Source organism: Macrobrachium nipponense, chromosome 3, assembly GCF_015104395.2.
Source record: "Macrobrachium nipponense isolate FS-2020 chromosome 3, ASM1510439v2, whole genome shotgun sequence".
Taxonomy (NCBI): Eukaryota; Metazoa; Arthropoda; class Malacostraca; order Decapoda; family Palaemonidae; genus Macrobrachium; species Macrobrachium nipponense.
This window is the reverse complement of record NC_087202.1, coordinates 117,187,478-117,210,657: the sequence shown is the minus strand read 5'-3', so window position 1 is coordinate 117,210,657 and position 23,180 is coordinate 117,187,478. Positions and strand designations below refer to the sequence as shown.

The 23,180-nt window shown below is 40.6% G+C and overlaps 2 protein-coding genes across 2 annotated transcripts in view; both read left to right on the top strand.

Moving 5' to 3' along the window:
* Positions 1-23,180, top strand: part of LOC135221998 (inactive selenide, water dikinase-like protein) — a 104,390-nt gene that overhangs the window by 71,471 nt on the left and 9,739 nt on the right. The window lies entirely within an intron of this gene.
* The window catches only part of LOC135221997 (serine/arginine repetitive matrix protein 1-like), a 57,084-nt gene that overhangs the window by 25,200 nt on the left and 8,704 nt on the right, over positions 1-23,180 (top strand). The window lies entirely within an intron of this gene.

The following is a 23,180-nucleotide window of genomic DNA, read 5'->3' as shown; positions in this document are numbered from 1 at the left end:
CCTTTAAGGAAATGCAGTGGTCTCCCAAATGGTGATTTAGGGGTCTTCCAAATGCTGATTTGCGATCGGAATGTGCTGGAAACACCAACCATAAAAAGGAAGTAACAAATTTGCTATTCAGAGCCTGGAAAATAGATGGAGACCTCAAAGACTCATGACTTGGGTCATGCAACATGAAGAGACGCAACTAATGAAATGGTGGATATAGCAGTAACTGAAAACAGACCTGTAGGAAGGATTAAGAGTGCAAATGGAGACCTGGTCCAGACAAAATTTCAAGACTGAAAATACACAAGATACCAGAGAATGGAGAAAACTCATCTATGCCTAATGCTGTAAAAATAGACAACGCTGAAAAATATTCAACATTACCATACATAGTACATATGCAATTTATAGGAATCTTCTGCACCTCCAAGGAGGCTTTTCATCCTCCTCATTAATATTCTTTCATCAGAATACCAGTTTACGGGATTATATGAAATTTTCTCTCAAGTTCTACTTTACCTACCTGAAAACCTAATACATAATGAAATTTTTTCTTTTTTTACAAAAGCTACAATAGCTGTTTTGCAGTTTTCTTAGGCTTAACCCTTACTGGAAAGGTAAATATATTGATATGCACCTCCTCAGGCTGGGTAAACTTTGAGGCCAGCCAATTTACAAAAAAAAAAAAATCATCAATGGAAAAAGAAGATATGCAAATGTATATGGTAAAAGAAAAATATTCTAAAATATTCTCCCTACCTTCATGAAAAATTGAAAATGACTATCTATAACTCCTTGTAAGGCCCCCACCTTTAAACAAGAAAAAATCAGTAATAAATTCTTAGCATATTTGTTGAAAATAGTTTACATAAATTACTGAGAACAAAGATTCAGTAAACTTTTTTTTTTTTTTTTTTTTTTTACTTTTACATGTTTTTTCTAATATTTCTTTGCACTTTTCTTTGTAAAATTACATTTACAACCAACATACTATTGTAAAAGACAAGAAAAAAAAAAAAACTAACAACCCTTTGGTAAATTTACAAAAAGACGTCATGTGAGACAGACGTAATACATTCCCCCTTGAAGTTAGAAGCAGAACTAAAGTCCTGAGATGCCCGATTCATGGTTTTAGCCAGTGTAAAAGTTTCCAATAGCAAATTTATGGGCTGTAGAAGTATTGGCACCTTTTCCCCACCCAATTCTTCCAAATCAATGGCACTTAATATTATCTACAGGATCAATCCGCCCACCACCCCAAAACTGTTATCACTACTCCCAAGGATCAATCCATCCATTAAGGCTTAATAGGTCAGTTTGCTGCTCTTCTGCCTGATACTTGTCACCCTTTGCCATTTAACTAATTAGTTTTCCATAAAACTGCAGTAAAAAATGTCTATATCCAACCTCCTACTTCATACTGTACCATGACTCTTTAAAGAGACTTCTGGCAATTATTACCAATATAAAATAAGAAGAGGTAAAAGATTCTGCAAAATAAACCTGACAATGAATAGAAGTCGCACTTCTTTAAAAGTTTGATGCTGCCTATGATATGTTTAACAATATTCAACAATATGTTCAACAATATTTAACAATATTTACTCAAGTTTTGTAAACTCAGGTGCTGGAGGTTGAACATGCTTCATATACCCAAAAGTTTCTTGAGAAATTGGCCCAAGTTCTGTAGTAGAGTTTTGGAGACTCCTGTCATTAGCTTTTTCTATGGGATATGTAGGTAACCTGTTTTGGTCAGTAAGATATTAAGACAGTAGATAATTCATTTGATATAACAGCAATCCCCCCCCCCCATAATGTTAGGTAAAAGCAACCATATTCATCTTGTCTTTCACAGAGCCATAATCTCAATTGACAGACAAAGCCATTCAGCAGGAAACCTCACAAACAAGCGATGTCCATAAAATGGTCCTTGTGAGGAAACAATCTTCAAGTACAGTAGTACCTCAGACTTTAAACTTTATCCGTTCCATAAGGCTGTTTGAAATATGAAAAAAAATATTCCCATAAGAAATAAAAGGAATCAGGACAATTTGTCCCAACCAAACCAAAAGTCGCCCTTTTCACATTTTTTTTCTATTATTAATGTGTTCAGAAGTTAAATTAAGAGTGTAAAGTAAATAAAACAGTATGAAATTTGTTTTGAAGTACGATTTACGAATTGTTCGGTTACAATGGCATACAGGTGGCTAGGGGATGGAGGGAGGAGAGACGGGAACCCTTTGAGGAAACCAAATTGGTTGTAGCGGGCAAAGGTTGGTAACAAAATCAATTTTTTCACATTTTACAAGGCTAATCAAAAGAATCGATAGTGTGTATATCCGAGAGAGAGAGAGAGAGAGAGAGAGAGAGAGAGAGAGAGAGAGAGAGAGAGAGAGAGAGAGAGAGAGAGAGAGAGAGAGAGATTTTGCAAACTAATATATAATAAGTAAAGAATTCAAGAAAACGAGAGATTGAATAACTTTTCATAAGGAAGTCGTTTAAATATGCAATTGAAGGCATCCAGAAGCTGAACACAGTGCCAGTGTGATTACATATTATGGAGCCAAGTTAATTTTACAGAGGTAAAAAAAACAATTGTCGCAAAATAGGTATTTTACCATAACAAAAAGGAGTGATTCAGGCAAATAGTGTAAATGAAAGAAATGGGCAAATAATATCCCAGCCCACCAGGTAAGTCAGTAGGAAGCTGAACCCCACCTTACCCTTCCCTCTCTCTCTATCACTCTCACTCAGCGCACCAAACACTGGCTCAAGTAAGACTTTTTTTTTTTTTACTATTATTTCTATTACTATATTGCATTTGATTGTTTTCATGTTTTATCATCATCTTAAATTTATTTTGAAATAACATTTTATTTTATATGTGAAATTGGTACTGCTTTTACGTACATATTATAGTAAAGATTTTATTGTATCTTCTCTCCTAAACAATATCATGAAGCACAATAACTTAAAATATTTCATTAATTATTCCTCAAAAATATAAAGGCACCCTCACTGTATCTCAAAGTTATACCGTCTCACTCAGTGTTGCGGTGAGTTGAACCGCTCTGGGGTACCAGCCGAGGCTGGTGCCGACGGTCGGGTACCTCTTCCCAGCCTCAACCTGTGGCCGGTCAGAAACCGTCCCGTCAGCCCCGAGTTACCAGCTGGTCGCTACGAGCACCGCTGACCTAGCGAGAGTCACCTGAGCGGCTCTCACCAGTCTTCTGCTCCGTGCCTCGATCCTGGCGCCGAGCGAACTCAGGCGTCAAAACTTTGGCTGCACGGTCTCCCGCCGTACACTCGGAACCTCTCGCGAACGAGAGGCCGAGCCGGTACCTGGCTTAGCGGCAGTGCCGCTAACACCAGGCGAGGAACTACTGGTGGTAGCCGGTACCCCTCTGGTCCCCGTCTTCTTCTTCCGGCGGAAGGAGAGACAGGGGGCCCTGTTCCTGAAGGAGCAGGAGGACCAGCAGAAGCAACCCCCCCCCGTCTCACCGGAGTGAGACGGGCCCTTAGAAGGTCCCGAAGGAGCCTTCTTAGGGGGGGAGGGAGGCAGCCTTCTTCTTCTTTGGCTTGGTAGCCTTAGAAGTCGAAGGGGAAGAGGCGGCAGCAGACGACGAAGAAGACAACGAAGGCGATGACGACACCTTCCTCTTCTTCGTCAGCTCGCGCAGGACAGATGTCAGATCCTCCATCCAGGACGGAGCTGGGGCAGTTGCCGAAGCAACAGGGACCCGGCTGCACCTGTCCGGAAGGACCTGAGTCTGGGGCAGCAACACCGTGGACAGGCCACGGAAGGTGCACCTGCGGAAGCAACAGTTGGGTCAGCTTGAGGGGTACCCAGAGCGGACGGAAGACCCCGAATACAACTGGACGTCTGGGTAATGAGCGCCCTCCTCCACACTCGACGGATCGAGCGAGGAGAAGGACTCCGAAACCCCACCCCCGCCAGGGGAAGGCGCGAAATGTGGGGGCTGAGCAGGGGGGTAGGAAGGATGACGAGGTATCCGTCACCAAAGGAGTCGCTGGAGAGCTTTCCGACGACTCCTTGGCAGGCCTACGCTTCTTCCTCCCCTCATACAGAACCCACTGCGCCTCAGACCAATTCACACAAGTAATACATGGCTCGGTCCGAGAGCATTCCCGCCCTCGGCACCGAGTACATAAATCATGTGGATCTATGTCAATGAAGGAGCGATATCCGCCGCATTTACGCCCCTCCAGCCCGGGACACACTCTTGATCCATAATAATTAATTAAGTTTCACTTAATAAACAATGAAAAAATTAGTACTTACTGATTTCTTTCACAACCAAAACAAACCAGTCAAAGGGAAAATACGAACAACGTCTCTACGCACCACGGCCGAAAGCAAAAGTGATTCTTCACCTCCCAGGAGCGCGGCACGCGCACTGTCGGACAAAAAAGCAGTTAACTACCGTTCTCCCCCTTGTTCGAAGCTTACCGACCGTTCCAGCTGCCGCTAGCTACTTCCTCCCATTGTTAAAGGACCGAGGGGTTTGTATTACGTATCGGAACAAACTCATGATTGTAGCTTTTATCAGTTTTGAAAAATTTTTCATATACATAACAATAAGTGCCAAAATTTCAACCTTCGGTCAACTCTGACTCTACTGAAATGGTCGAAAAACGCAATTGTAAGCTAAAACTCTTATATTCTAGTAATATTCAATCATTTACCTTCATTTTGCAACATATTTAAACAAAGTTTTCCATTTCTAAGCAAAAAACAATAATTTCGATTTTAAATGGGGTTGAAATTAATTTAAATGGGAAAAAAAAAAACTTTTTGTCCCCTTTCTATTTTGTCTCTAGCACAATAGTTTCGATTTATGGTGAATTTATGAAAAAAACTTTTCCTTATGTTTTGCGCGGTAACTCTCCGAAAAAATCATACGTGAGATTGGCTGTAATGTTTGCACATTTTAAAGTAGCCGTTACATAAAAGTTTTTATATATGGAAATGTGTGCAATTTCATGCACAATACAACTAAAAACAAAAAAACCCATGGTTGTAGCTTTTATCAGTTTTGAAATATCGTTTTCATATAAATAACGATAAGTGCCACAATTTCAACCTTCGGTCAACTTTGACTCTACCGAAATGGTCGAAAAATGCAATTGTAAGCTTTAAACTCTCATATTCTAGTAATATTCAATCATTTTACCTTAATTTTGCAAACAAATATTTCGATTTATGGTGAATATGAAAAAAAACTTTTTTCCTTACGTCGACGCTGGTAAAATCTCTTTGCCGAAAAAAATCATTACGTGCGATTGGCTGTAATGTTTACACCATTTTAAATTAGCTGTTACATAAAGTTTTATATATGAAAATGTGCACAATTTTCATGTAGAATACAACAATACATAATTGAAGGTTGTAGCTTTTCTCATTTTCGAAATATTTGCATATAAATCACGATAAATAGAAAAAAAACCACGTTCTCGGTCAACTTTGACTCTACTGAAAATTGTAGGAAAACGCAATTGTAAGGTAAAAACTCTTACAGTGTAGTAATATTCAGTCATTTATCTTCATTTTGAAACAAATTCAAAGTCTCTAGCACAATATTTAGATTTATGGTGATTTTTTTTAAAAAAAACTTCCTTCCCTGCGCGCGTGGATTCTCCGCCGCAAATCTCCGAAAATGCGTATGTCCGCATTATATAATATTGCTCCATTCATTCAGAGTTTTATGTATGAAATGTGCGCAATTTTATGTAGAATACAACAAAAAATAATTGAAGGTTGTAGCTTTTCTCATTTTTGAAATATTGCATATAAAAAAAATGATATTTTCATGATAAAATAAAGTTTCACATATACTTACCGAACAGTTACATAGCTTATAGCTTCTTACCTACGGCAGTCGAAATTCAATTGTTTGGCGCCAGCGGCGTTGCTATCTTAAGTATAGGTGATACAAGGGGGGGGGGGACCCGCCCCACATCCGGGAACCCTGGGTACTGCTAGAACTTCTACCGTTCAATTTTCGTTTAGCCGCCACGTCCATCTGTGGGAGGTGGTGGGTGGGCTTTGATTATGTAACTGTTCGGTAAGTATATGTGAAACTTTATTTATCATGAAAAAATATCATTTTCACATAAGTGACTTACCGAACAGTTACATAGCTGAATCCAAACTACCCGGAAGGAGGGTAGATGGACTACATAAAAATGACAGTAAGACCACATTAACACGCAAATGTTGCAGTACCTTACCTTGTGAGAGAGCAGCTGCAGGAGAATACTGCCTCTGGTTGGCGCTCTCATCACTCGTAGGAGACGTGGGCAGTATAGGCCAGGGTCGTCCCTACTTAGTGGGATTTTGTAACCATGGACAAGACCGTTGGTTGACAAAATATTAAAAAAACAGATAATGCCCTTGCACCCTGGGCTTCAGAAACCAGATAAAAAACAACAGACCATCACCTTATACCAAAAATAATGACATACTCAAAAAGTAATAAATAAGATCTGGAGGTTCTCCAAAGTACTATGAGCCTCCAGTCTGCCCACGACTCAACAACCTATAACAAGGCGAGGAGACAGTAGAGGATAGAAAGTTCCCCCTATGTTTCCTTTCCAACACCATGTCCGCTACCGACAAAGGACCCAATTTACAAACAACTATCATAGGTAGCCTCTACATTCTTCAGGTAAAATGAGGCGAACAACAGATCCTCGATCTCCAAAACGTAGATTGAAGAATCGAGGAAAGCGACATATTGTGCTTGAAGCTTAAGGATGTCGCCACTGCACGTATTTCATGTGCTTTCACCCTTAAGCACATTTAGAGTCTGATCTTGGACTTGAGACTGTGACTCCAGTATCAGACTTCTCAAAAAAGAAACGAAATAGCGTTCTTGGAGAGGGGTTTTGCAGAATTCTTAACCGACACCAAAGTCGGTCGGAATTACCTCTAACGGATTGTGTCCTTGACAGGTAACATTTCAGAGCTCTGACACGACATAGTAAATATTCTTCGTCCATCGGACCCACATATATTAGATAATCCCTTAAGTACAAAAGATTTAGGCCATGGGTTAGAGGGAGATTCGTTCTTTGCTAAAAATTCGTTAACAAAAGAACAAACCGCATTACGATTTTTGAACCCCACCTCTTTGTGGATGGCTTAACTCCACTCACTCTTCCTGCTGTAGCCAAAGCGAAGAGAAAAAGTGCCTTCCTCGTTACATCTCTCAAAGACGCTTCACGAAGTGGCTCGAATCGTGAAGACATCAGAAAAGTTAAAACTACGTCCAAGTTCCAGTCCACACTATCCTTCTTGGATACTTTTACTGTATTAAAAGATTTAATTAAATCTCCAATATCCTGGGTTAGAGGAGATGTCAAGCCCTCTATGCTTAAACACTGAGGACAGCATAGCTCTGTACCCTTTAATTGTCGATACGACAAGTTCTTAACTTCTTTAAGGTACAGCAAAAAATCAGCTATTTCTGTCACAGAGGTTTTAGAAGACGAGAAATTATGTCTTCTGACACCGTCCTAAAGACTCTCCACTTGATTGGTAAAGCTTGGCAGAAGAGCTTCTTTGACAGTTTAGCAATAGCCTCTGCCGCTCTACGAGAAAACCCCTTCGCTGCTGACGAGTTTCCGGACAGTCTTGAACCCTGTTCAGTGGGACAGAGCGGACAAATTCCTGATGATACCTGTCGAAGTGTGGGGGGCTGTTTGAGTAGCCGAGGATTACTGAGGAAGAAGTCTGGGATGGTCTACTAACCAACTTGAGAAGGTCTGGAAACCACTCTTTCCTGGCCAGAATGGTGCTACCAACGTCATTGACACATTTTGATGTGAGAGGAACTTGCTCAACACCTCTCTGATCATTCCAAATGGGGGAAAGGCGTTAAACGTCTAGACACCCGTCCAATCCTGAGCTTGCGTCGGTCTTCCAAGCAAGAGGGATCTGGAACTGGGGAACAAAAGATCGGAAGTCGATTGTTCCTCGACGTGGCAAACAGATCCACTGAAGGTCTTCCCCAAAGTTTCCACAGTTCCTGACAAATTTTTGTCTTGCAATGTCCACTCCGTGGGAAGAACTTGGTTTACTCGACTGAGTTCGTCTGCCAGTACATTTAACTTCCCCTGTAACAAACCTCGGAACGAGGGAAATATCCGATCTTGAGACCAGAGAAGGAGATCTTCTGCGACTTTGTTGAGGGAGAATGAATGGGTTCCTCCCTGATTCCTGATATAAGATAGAGCGGTGGTATTGTCGGAGTATACTGCCACTCTCTTTCCCACGACCAAAGGAGCGAATGCTGCAGACCGAACCAAATCGCCTTCAACTCCTTCATGTTGATGTGATTCAACCTCTCTTTCTCTGACCATAATCCTGAGATCTTTTTTAGTCCCTAGGAGAAGCTCCCCAACCTCTGTCCGATGCGTCGGAGTATAATTCTACGTCTGGGTTCCTTAATGTCAGGGAGAGACCCTCTTGCAATCTTTCCCTCGACATCCACCATCTCAAGTCGTTCTTGATCTCTTCCGACACTGGGACGAAAATACGTGTCTGGTTGAGACTTCCGACACCAACTCGCTTTGAGATAAAACTGAAGAGATCTCATGTGAAGACGACCCAACTTTACAAACGTCTCTACTGATGATAACGTCCCTAGAAAGACTCATCCATTCCAAGGCGGAGGAGGACTGACGATTCAGGAATGGCTCACTTTTTTGAGGCAAGATTCTATTCTTTTGGGGCGGGGACAGAAAAACCCGAAAAGTCTGAGAGTCCAGAATCATCCCCAAATAGGGGATCTTCTGGGACGGCAACTAATTGAGACTTCTCCAGGTTGATGAGAATTCCCAATTGACTCGCTAATGACAGTGTCTTCCGTAAATCCTTCACGCCACTGTGTCCTCGAACCCAGATCTGAGAAGCCAGTCGTCCAGGTAAAATGCTGCATTTATGCCCAACATATGCAGCCATTTCCCCAATGGAGCAAGAACACGAGTAAATACTTGACGGGGCCGTCGAAAGGCCGAAACAAAGGGCTCTGAATTGATACGTCCTCCTTCGAAACACAAATCTCAGGAACTTCTTTGAACTCTGGTGAAATCGGGACCAAATGAAAGTAGGCGTCCTTCATGTCCAGGGACACCCACCATCCCAAGTCGCCTGGGCGAAGTGCCGACATCACAGAATGATTTGTTTCCATATTGAACTTTGTCTTCAGCACAAAAAGGTTCAATGCGCTTACATCTAGCACTGGCCTCCAACCTCCCGAGGCTTTGGGAACTACACAGAGTCGTTGTAGAATCCCTGAGAACTGTCGAGGACTTCCTCTATTGCTCCCTTCTTGATGAGCGCATTGACCCTCTGCTGCTAAAGCCAAAGCTCTCTCTGATCCTGGAGAATATGCTGTTAAGCTGATGGTGTATCGGAGAGAGGAGGATCTAAAACAAAAGGAATCGAGTATCCCTCTCGAAGAACTTGAACTACCCATTGCTCTGCACCTCTTCGACTCCATTCTTCCCAAAAAAGATGGAGTCTTGCCCCTACTTGCACGTGAAGGAACGGCTTCTCACTTGTCCGAAGGGTTTGGGGGGAGGTTTCTTTGAGGACTTGTACTGTGGACGCAAATTAGTCCTGGGTCGTTGCCACTTAGGTTTATTCCCTCGAAAGGGATGCTTCTTAAGAGGAGAAGACTTAGCTCCTGTCGGAGTAGGCTCTTTCGGACGTCTGGAAGACTGAAGAAGGAAGATCATTAGTAGATTTTCTTTTCTAAATCCGATAGAATTTGTTGAATGGTTTCTTCAGGGAAAAGATGAGATTTACAGAGCGGAGCAAACATGAGAGCCGACTTCTGGTTATTAGTGACTCCTTTAGACACGAAAGAACACCACCTTTCTCTCTTCTTCATCACTCCCCATTGTGAAAAGGGCTGCTAATTCTCCTGAACCATCTCTAACAGCCTTATCCGCACAGGACAGAACTCCTAACCAGTCGTGGCAAAATCTTCTTCTAAAGACTGACAGTCTTCCAATCTTGCGAGCTAAAGAGGCAATAGTCCCAGTCCAAAAAACTAATACCTCAAACTACTTTAAAAATATTCTTCACCAAATGGTCCAGCTCTGAAGAAGAAAACAAAATTTTAGCTGACGAAAAAGCTGCTCTTCGGTGTGAGTCCACTAAACCGGAGAAGTCTCCCTGGGAGGAGGAGGCAGACACTCCCAAAGAAGGAACTTCTCCAGTTGCGTAGAAGCGATACGCTTTACTCTGAAGCTTAGAAGGTGGGAAAGCAACGAAGCCTTACCTGTTTCCCTCTTCTTAGAAAGCCACTCGTGACTCCTTAAGGGCCTGCTTCTGAGGACTGAGAAAGAACCAGTTTAGGTAGACGAATACGCTGTCTTCCTATCTTTAACGAACATTGAAGGGCGGTGAAGACCCCTGGAGAAGCAGGTTTCAAAGTAATCTGGATAAGTGGACAGGAAAAATTTAAGAAGACTCGAATAAGCCGACGAATCCTTGTCATCTTGATCCAAAGCTTCCTCTTCAGACTGCACGGAAGCAGAGTCGAAATCAGGCTTATGTTCTACCCCGGTGGAGGATTTCAACAAACTCATAAGATCCTGGAAATGCTTCTTAAATGGAGCTAAGGTAGAATCGTCTAACACTGTAGGAAGTCGATGGTCTTTCAGTCGAAGAACGATTCTTTCTAACAGGTGAAGTCTCCGCACCACGAGTCGACACCGGCGAACAACCCAGTCGAAATTCCTATCGACTCACGGCGAGGGGAGTCGAACAAAGACGAGCGAATACGCTTCTCTGGACAGTATACGAGTCGAACGAGGCGAGGCCGAAAGCTGAAAAACAAAAAACTGCGACCGAGACTCGCTTGGGAGAGTCGAGCGATCGTGAATTATCACGAAGTTTAGTCAGAGAGCCATTGCTTTAGCCGAAAAATGCGACTGCGGAGGAGATTCACTAAATATCACATCCGGAGCAAAACTACACGAAGGTTGAGGACTCCAATGCCTCTTAGACTTCTTAACAGGAGTCGGTGACGAATCACCCGCAAGAATCGAATGTCTTTTTAACGGTCGAGACACCAAATCACCTCGCCTTTTGCGCACATGGCGATTGCACTTCCGAATCAGAAGACAGACGAGAATCACAAACACTAACACCTTTCCACATCTTTTTGGACGACACCCGCGAGTCGACGGAGTCGACGGGGGGGCTGGCTGACCGTGGGCAAACTCCCCCAGACTCCTTCCGACCTCCGGTATGTCTTCTCCCGGTTGCGGGGGAGCGGGACAGTGACCTTCGTCTGGAGTCGAGGGGGAACGGACAACCGCCTCCTCAGGCGCAACATTAACACTTTGCACTGCACTAGATTTCACTGTACTATCTACGAAAGCTTTAAAAGACATTCCTAACTTCATAACTGATTCAGCTAACACTTCGAAACTTTTTTTATCCAATCTTAGACTCAAGCAAGGCAATGGTGTGGGTTCGGAAACATGGGCAACTTGAACAGGGGTAATCAAAGGAGAAGTAGGAGGACTATTAATTGGAGAAATATTCTCTAATAAAGGAGAGGCAAGAGAAGACTATTTGTCTCCGAAGGAACAGGAGTAGTTTCTAACCATTCTTACTACTAGCCCTAAGAGCTGCCTTCATCTTCCTATCTTTCTCCATTTTCTCAGCATGCGATCTAACCGCCTTCCATCCCTGTTCATCCAATTCTTTACATTCATCACATGTCACATCCATACCATTACAATTTTGTCCTCTGCATTTAGTGCACTTAGAGTGCGGATCGTGACATAACTTAGCTAATCTTGTTTTGCAGCCAGCGCTGCAAAACCTTACAGCAGATGAACTAGAATCTGACATAATTAGCAATAATGACGAAAAAACTGAATAGAGATAGCTAACTGGCAAGAAAAAAACCAAAACTTGTACATCACAAAACAAAAAAAACCAAAATCCAAAATGGCGACGCAGGAGACGTGCAGCGAAAATCTCACAGGTGTACCCGTGAGCGGCAGAAACGAAAATTGACGGTAGAAGGCTAGCAGTACCAGGGTTCCCGGATGTGGGGCGGGTCTTGTATCACCTATACTTAAGATAGCAAACGCCGCTGGCGCCAACAATTTGAATTTCGACTGCCGTAGGTAAGAAGCTATAAGCTATGTAACTGTTCGGTAAGTCACTTATGAAATTGATTGACATTCGGTCAACTTTAACTCATCCGAAATGGTCGAAAACTGCAATTGTAAGGTAAAACTCTTACAGTATAGTAATATTCAATCATTTTAGCTTCATTATGATACAATTGGCGGAAGTCTCTAGAACAATAATTAAATTTATGGTGAATTTTTGAAAAAAAAAAAAAAAAAAAAAAAACATTTTTTTACGTCCGAGCGTTACGAATTCATGCATATTTTGTGATAATATTTTCTGTGTTGCTTTGATCGTTTTACAATGTGTTATATACCAAAATGATCGCAATTTAGTGTACAATACAACAACAAAAATTAACTCGATTAGCTTTAAAACCGTTTTGCTCATAGCTCGATTTGAATACAATTGTATATGAAATTTTGTTTTCGCGCTACCATATACGCATTATTTATTTATATGATAGAGATTTTTTTTTTAATTTCTGATGGTTGCATACTAAACTTCAGGCAATGACAAAAAAAAAAAAGGAGCCAAAAATGAACTCTAATCTTGAAAACTAAGCACGTTGCGATTTAAAAAAAAAATATTTTTTCCGCTTCAGCCCTCACTCCGGAAACCCCCTCGGCACACGGGAGATAACTTTTATTATACCACCCCTTAGGTGTTAAAAAAGGGTTAACAGGGCAAAGGACTAATTCCTCATTTACATTACCGAAAAAGTCCACTAGCAACTTCAAAAGGAAAGACCTGGGAATGGTATGAGAAAATCATGTCTTGCCCAGATCTGGCAACCAGAAAAGTGTGCTTGCAGTTTCACCAACCCTTTTGGCTGTCGCCAGCGAGAAAAGGAAAAGTGTTTTAGAAGAGAGGTCCCTAAAATCAGTCGTATTCAAAAGCTCAAACATTTTCAAGGTACTGATGACTATATCGTGCATCAGCACAAGGACAAAACTCCAGGAAACTTACGCCATTAAGCACAATCATAGATAATACTGAGAGAAAATCACTTTAATCAAAACTTCAGGTCTTGAAAGAACAAATTTTACTGTTGTTTTCATGCCAAAAAAAGATAAATAACGTAATGGTAATGTTCGTACTACGATAAAACGAAGTAAAAAATAGCGAACGTAATCACGTAATATTTCTACACAATAAACATGCCCACAACACAATCTGTTAACGAAAAAATACTTTAGTTCATGAGACATATTTAATTCATATTTTCGTCTTAAAAACACGTATAATGACAGATTACCTTGTCTCATATAAATAAAGTATCTAGATATTTTCACGCTAACTAGAAGTAAGGCAATTCAGTCCGAATTGAGTTACGTACGGAGAAATAAACTCTTGTAATCGTATTCACCATCAGCTGAATTCCAAACCAAAACATTATGATATATTATTAGAATACATACAATCTTATTGGATATGGTAATGTATAAACTGTTGGTAGATTCACGGAAAAAGATTTATATCATTGTTTCTATTTCATAAATATACGTAGTTCCATCAGCAGCTGACATCGGTCCAAAACTGATTCCAGTTTCATGTCCAATTTTTGTTCTTTCTACTGATACTATATCATAGTCAGAATGCACTGAACCTCCAAAAATTGGCTTATATTAATAAATTACTAAATTATATCTCATTGTAGTATATACAGTACACTGTAGGTTAGGCTACTATATTCACATATATACGATAAATGATGTACCAAGATAACATCATCATCGTATACGCAAGGCTAACTTGTTAAATGTTATTCAATTTCTCTTTGTACTGTATTATCATAAGACAATGTGCATCGAACCTAGAGAATTAGTTTGAAATTAATCATTACTATGGCATATACTATGTATAAAGTATGCTGCATAGTGTAGGCTAGGCATAAAGATGGTACTGATTACCCTAGTGTAGGCTAGGCTAGTATAAAATTCTTATGGTAAATTAACATGGGACGACTTACATCCAAGTCGATTTACGACTGGTTGGTCGTAACCAATTGCAGTCGCAAGTTGACAACTACCTGTATTATGAAATAGGATGAAAATAACAGTTGACAACTACCTGTATTATGAACAATAGGATGAAAATAACAGTTGACAACTACCTGTATTATGAAATAGGATGAAAATAACAGTTGACAACTACCTGTATTATGAAATAGGATGAAAATAACAAACATAATCATTTTTTTTTACAGAAAATAACATGCTCCTGACACCATCGATTAATGAAAAAAGAACAATCGAGTTCATAACAAGACATACATATTTCAACTTAAAAAGCACTTCATACAACAAAAAATAACCTTTTTACACTAAATAGAAGCAAGAAAATTGCTCTGAATCTAGTTAAGTAGGGCAAAATAACCCTGCCTCTTGCCCTTAGCTGATTTTTCAAAAAAAAAACCATAGATGGCTTTGTTTGTATTTATAATACGTACTATACTAAGCCCTATTAAAAATAATAATAATAATACTATACATAGTAATATGAGACTACATACACTACTATTGAATACAGTGAAGTAAAACAACTTTTCTAAAAGAGCCAAAGAAAAGATGCATATTCATTATGTTTGTATTTTAGGAGGTTCTCTCAGTGCTTCAGCAAGTACCAAAATATTTACCGATAACCAGACAATAGCACCATCTATTAACGAAAAACAAACTAAGTCTAGTTCACATATTTACTTCAATTCTCAACTTAAAAACACTTCATATAAAGAAAAAATAACTTTGTCACATATGAATAGTTTCTAAGATTAATTTACGCTAAAATAGAAGCAAGAAAATCGCTCTGAAATGAGTTACATACGGTGAAATAATCTTTAAATACGACGAAATAATCTTACCTCTGCCCTCAGCTTATTATTCCCAAAACCAAACCAAAACATGATAGGTTTGCTTGTATTTTATTTATAACACAAATACTAGTAATACAAGACTACATACAGTATTACTACATAAAGCGAAGTAAAGGATAACTTTTTAAAAGAACAGAGGAAAAGATGGATACAGTAATACCCCGGAACTTTCGCGATGTTCGGTTCCAGATCCCCTTGCGCAAAGGGAAGTTTCACGTAAGTTTTGGCACAGTCGGTAAAAATGCTGATAAATGCTTTCTTCTAGAGTTTGAACACTAAATATTGGCCATAATCATGATTCCTAAGAATTAGGCTAACTTTTAAATTTCATTTATGAAATTACAGCGCCGTTAAAACCGAAACACAGCTAACCGATGGCGACGGCAACCGCAGGCTGTCTGTACCGTTTTTTGTTTTTTTATTTTCCATGAAATTTCCTTCTTCCAATACATGAAAACCCTTCAAGTGTGCTTTTCCCCCCCCATTGCTTAGTCATACTCTGACACTGCCTTTTCATACTAATAAAAAGTCCCTCATTGCTTCACTCAATTCTCTTCCTATTTGAATATAGTTGTTCGTTCTACTGTAATTCTCCATTAGTCTGTCTTTTGGGTAGGCTTCATCTAGTTTGGATAAGATTATTTTTGGACCCTCTGTACCCTTAAGTTCACCTCTATCTATTCCTTCTACTACTTCTGGGGCTTTCACCCTTTGAAGTTCATTCTTATCTTTATCGCCTGGTAATTTACATCTTCTCCAAACAACAATAGCCAATCTTCAACTTGTCCCCTCCACCGTTAGGGCTTTTCTTGTATCTCCTCTCCAATCGAATCTCCCTTATACACTGCACATCAACCACATTTCATAAAATGCAGAAAATAATATAAATAAAATAACTCTGACTAAACTGATGTATAATCATTTAAGTCAAGGGGTGGTCTCAAAGCCCACAATTAATGTTTTGGGGATGATAAAAAGGTTGCAGAAGCCTTCTGAGCAGATGTCATCAACCTCTTCTATGACTCTCTTTCCGATGAGGGGATAATACCCACTCCAGAAGTGCCAAATGTTTTCTTTCTTAATCCTTTTGAGCAGGCCTTCAAGGTGACGGGAAGTGACTAAAGGAGGGCTCTTCGTGAATGGGATGGCATAGCCCTCCTTCAGAACCTTGGCAATCAATGGCTATCACTGCTCTGCAGAAACTTGAGGAGTCTGGCTCCAACTGCACACAAAGGACCTCAGTCTTATTTCTTGGACAAGAAAACTTGGTTGAACCCTTTTTGATGGCTCTGGAAGAGAAAAACAGACATAAGAGCGGCTTCTGGGCTGTGACCTTGGCTTACTTCCTCGAAAGGGCTGCTGCTGCTGAAGGAGAGGCCATCTTGGGCACAAATGCAGACAAATCCTTGGGTGTACAGAAGAATATGAGAGTGGATCTTAAGTGCGGGCGGGGAAAAGATGATGTGGGTCCAACGGCGAAAATCAAAAAGGCCGATCTCTGGGTCGGTGTAAACCCCTTTAGTTGTTAAAGGGGCACCAATTTCCTCTTTTTCAACCTCTCACAAGGAGAAAAAGAGCTGCAATCTCAATTGAGCCATCCCTGATGACCTTGTCTTGCTCAAGACAATAACTCCTACGCCCCCAGTCTGAGGCAATGTTGTTCTCCCAACTCCTTGAAATCTTCAATTTCCTGGCCAGAACTCTTGACTTATCCAGTCAAGAAACTGGAGACCTCAAAACACCTTAAGAGAGGTCCTTCACAGGGTCGTCAAGTTCAGCAAACAAAACGCAGAGCATCTGACTAGTCGCTGAAGCTTGAGAAGTCATCTTTAGGAGGAGGCAGCGACTCCCAAAGGAGCTTCTCTGTTGACATAGGACAAATACCTCCTACATACTAAGCCCATTCGGGAGTAGAGCAAGAAGCTTTGCCTGCTCTGTCCTTAGCCAAAAGCAATCATTAACTTCCTTCAGAGCCTTTCTGGACGAAAGAGAGTACTATCTTAGGGGAGCCTAGATCTACCATCTAGATGGTTTTTTCCTCATCAGCAAGGTCAAGGCAGGTGAAACTGGGACAGCTGAAGTGAAAAAGACGGGAAAGCTCGCAAGCAGATACCAAAGGAGAGGGGCAGAAGGAGGGGCTGGTTCCATGATCAAGCTCCTCTTCTCCTAAGGAGATGGAGACAATGACAAATCATGAGACATCTCGGAGACAGAGGAAGTTTTCTTGAGAAAGCACAAAATTTAAGCTAACTGCTGTTTAATGGGTGGCCAAGGACGGCTCATCATGGGGTCCAAAGGAGGAGATCCACATCTGGAAGTGGAAGCTGGCACTCAGAAGACAGAGACAAGTATCCTGAAGAGTTGGTTCAGGGCGCTCAAAAGAAGCCAGGCGTCTGGATAAAGGCAACGGGAACCAGAGAGGTTTCGTTGGGTATCTGGTGGTTACATAACGGCACTCAACATGAGGGTGCTCAGAAGAGGACTTTTGACTGCTCCAAGTAAAATGCGGATATTGGACCAAGGCAGGGAGGGGGCCACAGCATAGCTGCAGGCTGTGGGATGAGGGGAAGCCTCCTCATACCACTTGGCTGGAAGCAAAGAACGACATTCATCATCAGCATGTCTCTTCAGCGGGACATAAAATAATAATAATAATAATATCTTTATTTCGGTTCCAAGACCATATACAATGAACATACAAAATACACAGTAACATTCACAATCTAGATATATGAGTCAACATGATAGGAAAAATTAGTAATCGGCACTTATCCAACAAAAATAGCTGAGGTAGCATAAAAGATAGTTAATATAATACTTGGTAATAGTAATAATATTGGTGAGGAAAAAAAAAAATGCATTGAGAGTTATAACAGTTATGCACCACATATAGCTTTAAATTTCACTAGAGACCTTAGATGGTTACAGTAGTCTGGTCCAGAGGGCTAAGTACATAAATTGAATGTATATATATATACATATATACACACATACACATATACATACATACATACATCATATATACGTATATATATACGTACACACACATATATACACACATATACATATATACATACATATATACATATACATATATACATATATATATATATATATATATATATATATATATATATATATATACACATATACACATATACACACACATACACATATACATACATACACACATACACATATATATACATATATATAAAACTTTAACTTGATAGTAATCACAGAAATAATGAAAAAATAAAATATCAGCTATAAATATAATAATGACAAAATCTGCAGATGACATCTTGCTAATACAGAGATTAAGTCCTTTTACGGGACAAAGGCCTCATTTTCCATCTTTCCCACAATTTAGATCTTCTTCTTGCTTCACTCCTTAGGATGCTTTGTATGAGCGAGTTGCCGCTGTTTCTCACTCGGGGTACCAGGCTGGACATTGTTCGCCTTACAATGATTTTTTAAATTTTGTGTCCAGGGTGGTTTTCTTAAGAACATCTGTGTGGCGGAAATGGATGTAGGCGTGGAGTGTTTGTGAGGCGTCTCAGAATGTCATTGTGCACAACAGTGATACGTCTCATGGTCTCTCGGGTATAGTTCTTCCAGAGGGAACACCCATAGATCACTGTAAACAGTACGAACGGAAGAGCAGCAGTTTCACGTCTCAGGTGACAGAAGGCAAACCTCCTTGCAATCATGTTGCCAGTTGCACATAGTTTACGACGCCTCTGTTCAATGTCTGCCGTATCTTTTAGGTCGTCGGTAATAATGTGACCCAAATACGGAAATTCGCGCACAAATTCCAGCCGATGGTTTCCGAGGAAAATTTGTGGTTCTGCAATATGCTTAAGCGATCTCGGGAGAAGCGACATGCACTGGGTCTTGGTTTCGTTGTAGATTTATATCAAATTCCTCTGCATATTGGCGGCAAGTTGTCGATGAGTCCGTTGGAGGCCATGCACTGATGGGGAAATCAAAACCATATCGTCGGCGTAACAGAGGTTGTTTATAGTTGTTTCATTGACAGTGCATCCGATTGGGAGTGAGTTCAGTTTGACATTCAAGGCATCTGTGTACGTATTAAACAGGTATGGAGAGAGAATGCCCCTTGCCGAAGCCCGTTTAGGGAGCCGAAGGTGTACGATAATACGTTGCCCATTTGACACAGAATTGCTGTGTGGAGAACCAGCAATGTAAAATGCCAATTAAATATAGGGGTGCGCCCCTTTTATGCAGCTTCAGGAATAGCTTCAGGTAGTTTACTCTGTCAAATGCTTTTCTCACATCTACGAAAAACACAGGAAAACCGGAGATGCTGATGATAGGTAGTAGTTCAGCAATTCTTTCAGTAAGTAGATGCAGGTGTCAGGTTGAGTGGTTTGCTTTAAACCCGAACTGGTTGTCAGTGGTGTGTAGAAAGGGGAGAAGTCTCACAAGAAGAACCGACTCAAGTATCTTCGATGCGATCGTTGTGATTGCAATTGGCGGTAGTTGCCAGGGTCAGCTGCATCCTTTAGCTTGTTTTTGATTAATGGTATCAAGTGAAACTAAGAGTAGGGAGTCTGGAAAGCGTTAGTGGCGTGTCTCCTGCATTCTCGGAACTAGATGACAACTGACTACTTCCAGTGAGACACATTTCCAGTGGCTTTCTGTTGATATCCAGGAATGGGCAACAGGTTCAACTGAGGGAACAACTACCCAATGGGCAAAACCCCACCAGCCTCCTTGGGCTTCCACCATGTCTCCTCCCAGGTGGGAATATGACAGGAACTTTGTTTTCATCTACATGTACCAGCAGGAAAAGTAGCCATCCCCTATACTTGCACAACTTTTGCAAACATTTTCCTGGAAGCAAGGGAGCCAGGCACAGGAGTATTTGGTTGAAAAAAGTTAGGAGGGCTAGTAATAGGAGAAAAGGTGAAAATAGGGGAAGAATGAATAGCAGGTGTCTTCTAAGCCAAGGTTAGTGTAGTGTCTAGGCTAAGTGAAGCTCTTATCTGGGGCTCTACACGCAACCTTCCTCTTTCTAAACCTTTCTAAATTTAAGGTGAGCTTTAAGTACTTTTCACTTCTTATCACAATCTTTACATTCTACACAAGGTATTCTCCTTACTGCAATCCTGTCCTCCCTACACTTACTGCAAATTGTATGCAATTCATAAGAGGGATTTAGTTAATCTGGTCTTGCAACTATTGCTACAATAGCATAAACAAGAACTAAAATCATAGCTAAAAAGCTGATCAAAGCTTGAAGGGCACTCAAAAAAGCAACAACACTTCACAGATATCCAGTCAATGCAACCGAAACCAATGAAAAGAACTGCTGCAAACACCTGCTACGTTGTTCCAGTATTCCCAATTATAGTGGGAAGGATCAGTCACTTACACTAAACAATTGAAGCGCTGCTGCGATTTTCAAAAAAGGCTGCCGCATGAGTTAGAAATAATAGCTATGTAATTAAGTATTTTATTTTTATAAAACTTAAAACTTTGTACTTCCTAATGGTCATGTGTGCCAGTCATGTTTACAATAAACTGACATATTCTGTAGACATAAACCCTAAGCTCATTCAAAAGTAAGACACCTGGGGAGGGGGTTGTGCATTGCTCACCCACTCTTCCCCCTAATTCCCACAAGTGCTTGAATGTAGAAACTATGTTTCACTATCAATGAAACCGACTGAAGGCCTGCTACTTCTAAGTTTTACTTCAGAATCCATACATTAGCTTTCTGCGACTATCAGCTGTTAACCAGTTTCTCTCACCAGTTCTTGGGCCTCATTCTGATTTCAGCAACAAAACTGTTCTGGTGCATCCCTGTCTCCTTGTGGGGAATATTTTCTTTGCATGCAACCCTTGTCAGTTAACACTCTTCCAAGTCTGTGCATCCTAGATACAAGAATCATTATATTCAACTACAAAATAATTCATAGCTCAACACGATTTCTGCAAAAACTTCTCTTAACATTCAATATTGATTTGGCTGTAGAGGACAATCATCAAAATTACCTACTTCTCGACTATTCTTTTCTGAAGAACCCAGGGTTTCATGATAAACACCAGAAGTATTATTACCTATGATTAAATCCCAAATTTCTCAAACAAACCATGGTCCCAAAGTGGAACACTCAAAGGAATATGGAATCAAATATAAATGGGTAGCAAGTCCTAACAAAAGACCCTTAGATGGGGACAAACCAAGTTTATTCAGTGAAATTCCATGCAATAGAAGGATATCTTGCATCATTCAGTCTAACCAGGGCTTCAACCTAAAAATGGACCGTGACTGTTCATGCAGCTCTGCAATGACCAAAAAAAAAAGAACAGACAAATCCTAATCCATCGCCAGTTTCTTGAAGAAAGAATACCATGATGTATATGTTCATACTCCAGCTGCATCCCAACTGGGGCCCCCATCTTATCCCTATGAACCAGTATGAGTAGCGTCATTTATGGTCTCTCCAGGTTTACTTCCAGAGTAACAAATTTACAAAAGACAAGATCTATTTGCCAATCAAGAGCAGAAAAGGGTTGGGTTTTGTTATAGTCCAACTATCAATCTCCTTAAAATGCCAAGCTTTCAAACCTACCTCTAAAATTCTAGTTACTGTTAATTCATCAATGGACTTGGGCTTGAGAACTTTCCTCTCAAGAATTATTAAGAAAAGGCTCCTCATCAACATGACAGCTGAGCATATGTACAATTTATCTAAGAGGGTGTCTCAAGGGCCAGATAGTCTTCAGTGAACTGATCCATCAAGAATAAAGATACTGGCATTGCATTTACAAAAAAAAGCACATAGTAAACAGACCACAGACACTAATGATGAACTGCACTGAAATAGGCTCATGAAAGATGACCAAACACAAAATCTTCCAGCATTAGCCAATTCATAAACAAGCACATTTAAGAAACATGAATCTAATTTTTAAATCTTTTATATAAATAAATATCCTGTGATGGTTTCAACACCCAAACAGGATCATATTATCCCAACAATTACAGTTCATGCTTAATGAAGCACATATCATTAGCATTCTACATACACAGGAAATCATGTGCATAATACTGAGAAAATTTAGCCACAGCATTATTGAGAAAAAAAAATCAGTTCTAGTGCAACTCTAATATGCTCCATAACCGCAATTAAAGCAATTGCCTTTTTGGCCAAAAAAGTACCCCTTCCTCTGTTAAGTCTACTGTGAAGGGCCGATGAGCTAACTTCTTTGGGAAGAAGGTCTTGTTGATCTATTAGGTGATATAATGTCTCCACTGATTTCTTCAGAGGTCTATGCTGCTATCTTAGAATTAGCCTAGCTTCCAGATGTTTTCCTAACTGCCTGTTGGTATCCATCCTTTTTCTATCTATAGCATCTTTCAGTATGCCCTTTGGCAACAGCAATTGCAACTCTAGGATATCTGCAAAGGATCCCCCACCCCCCATTCCTCATTGCTAACAAGGAATCCAAGCCAATAGTGCAGCCTAATCTAGCCAATGCTGCATCTCTCCTCATCAACAGGATATTAGCCCAAACATTGGCACTCAAATTCGTCATGTCCGCAATTGCTTTGGAACCTGATTGGAGCAACCATGAAGCAGTCTGAAAGATAAAAGAAGCTGTTGCTTCCAAAGTAGCAGCCTCCTGACAAGTCATCGATGGGCATTCCATCTTAACTTGATCCAAGGTTAATCCACATCTGGGTTAATTTGTCTAGATAGCAAAGGAACCATAGATATCGCATAATATTTCCCATGTTTCATCAATGACAGGGGAATAAACTTAAATGATCTATTTGATCTTAACGAATTAATCCCTTCCAGCAATCTGCATGACTTGAGCAAGGTAAGTCATACAACAACCTCATATCCTTTTTCAATTCCAATACCATATCAATTCCCGGAGGAAGCATACTGGCAGGTGCCTCCGTGCTCCTCAAAAGGTGGTTTATTGAATTGACGAATCAAAATCAACCACCTCCACATACGAAGCCAGAAAACTCCTGTTTTTCCTCTTCCTCCGGTTCCAACGTATTGTGTTCGGGCCGCAGAAGAAGCTAGTCCACTTCTATCCACTGACAAACGTTTTGGGTGAGTCATGGCCGTCCGACCCTAC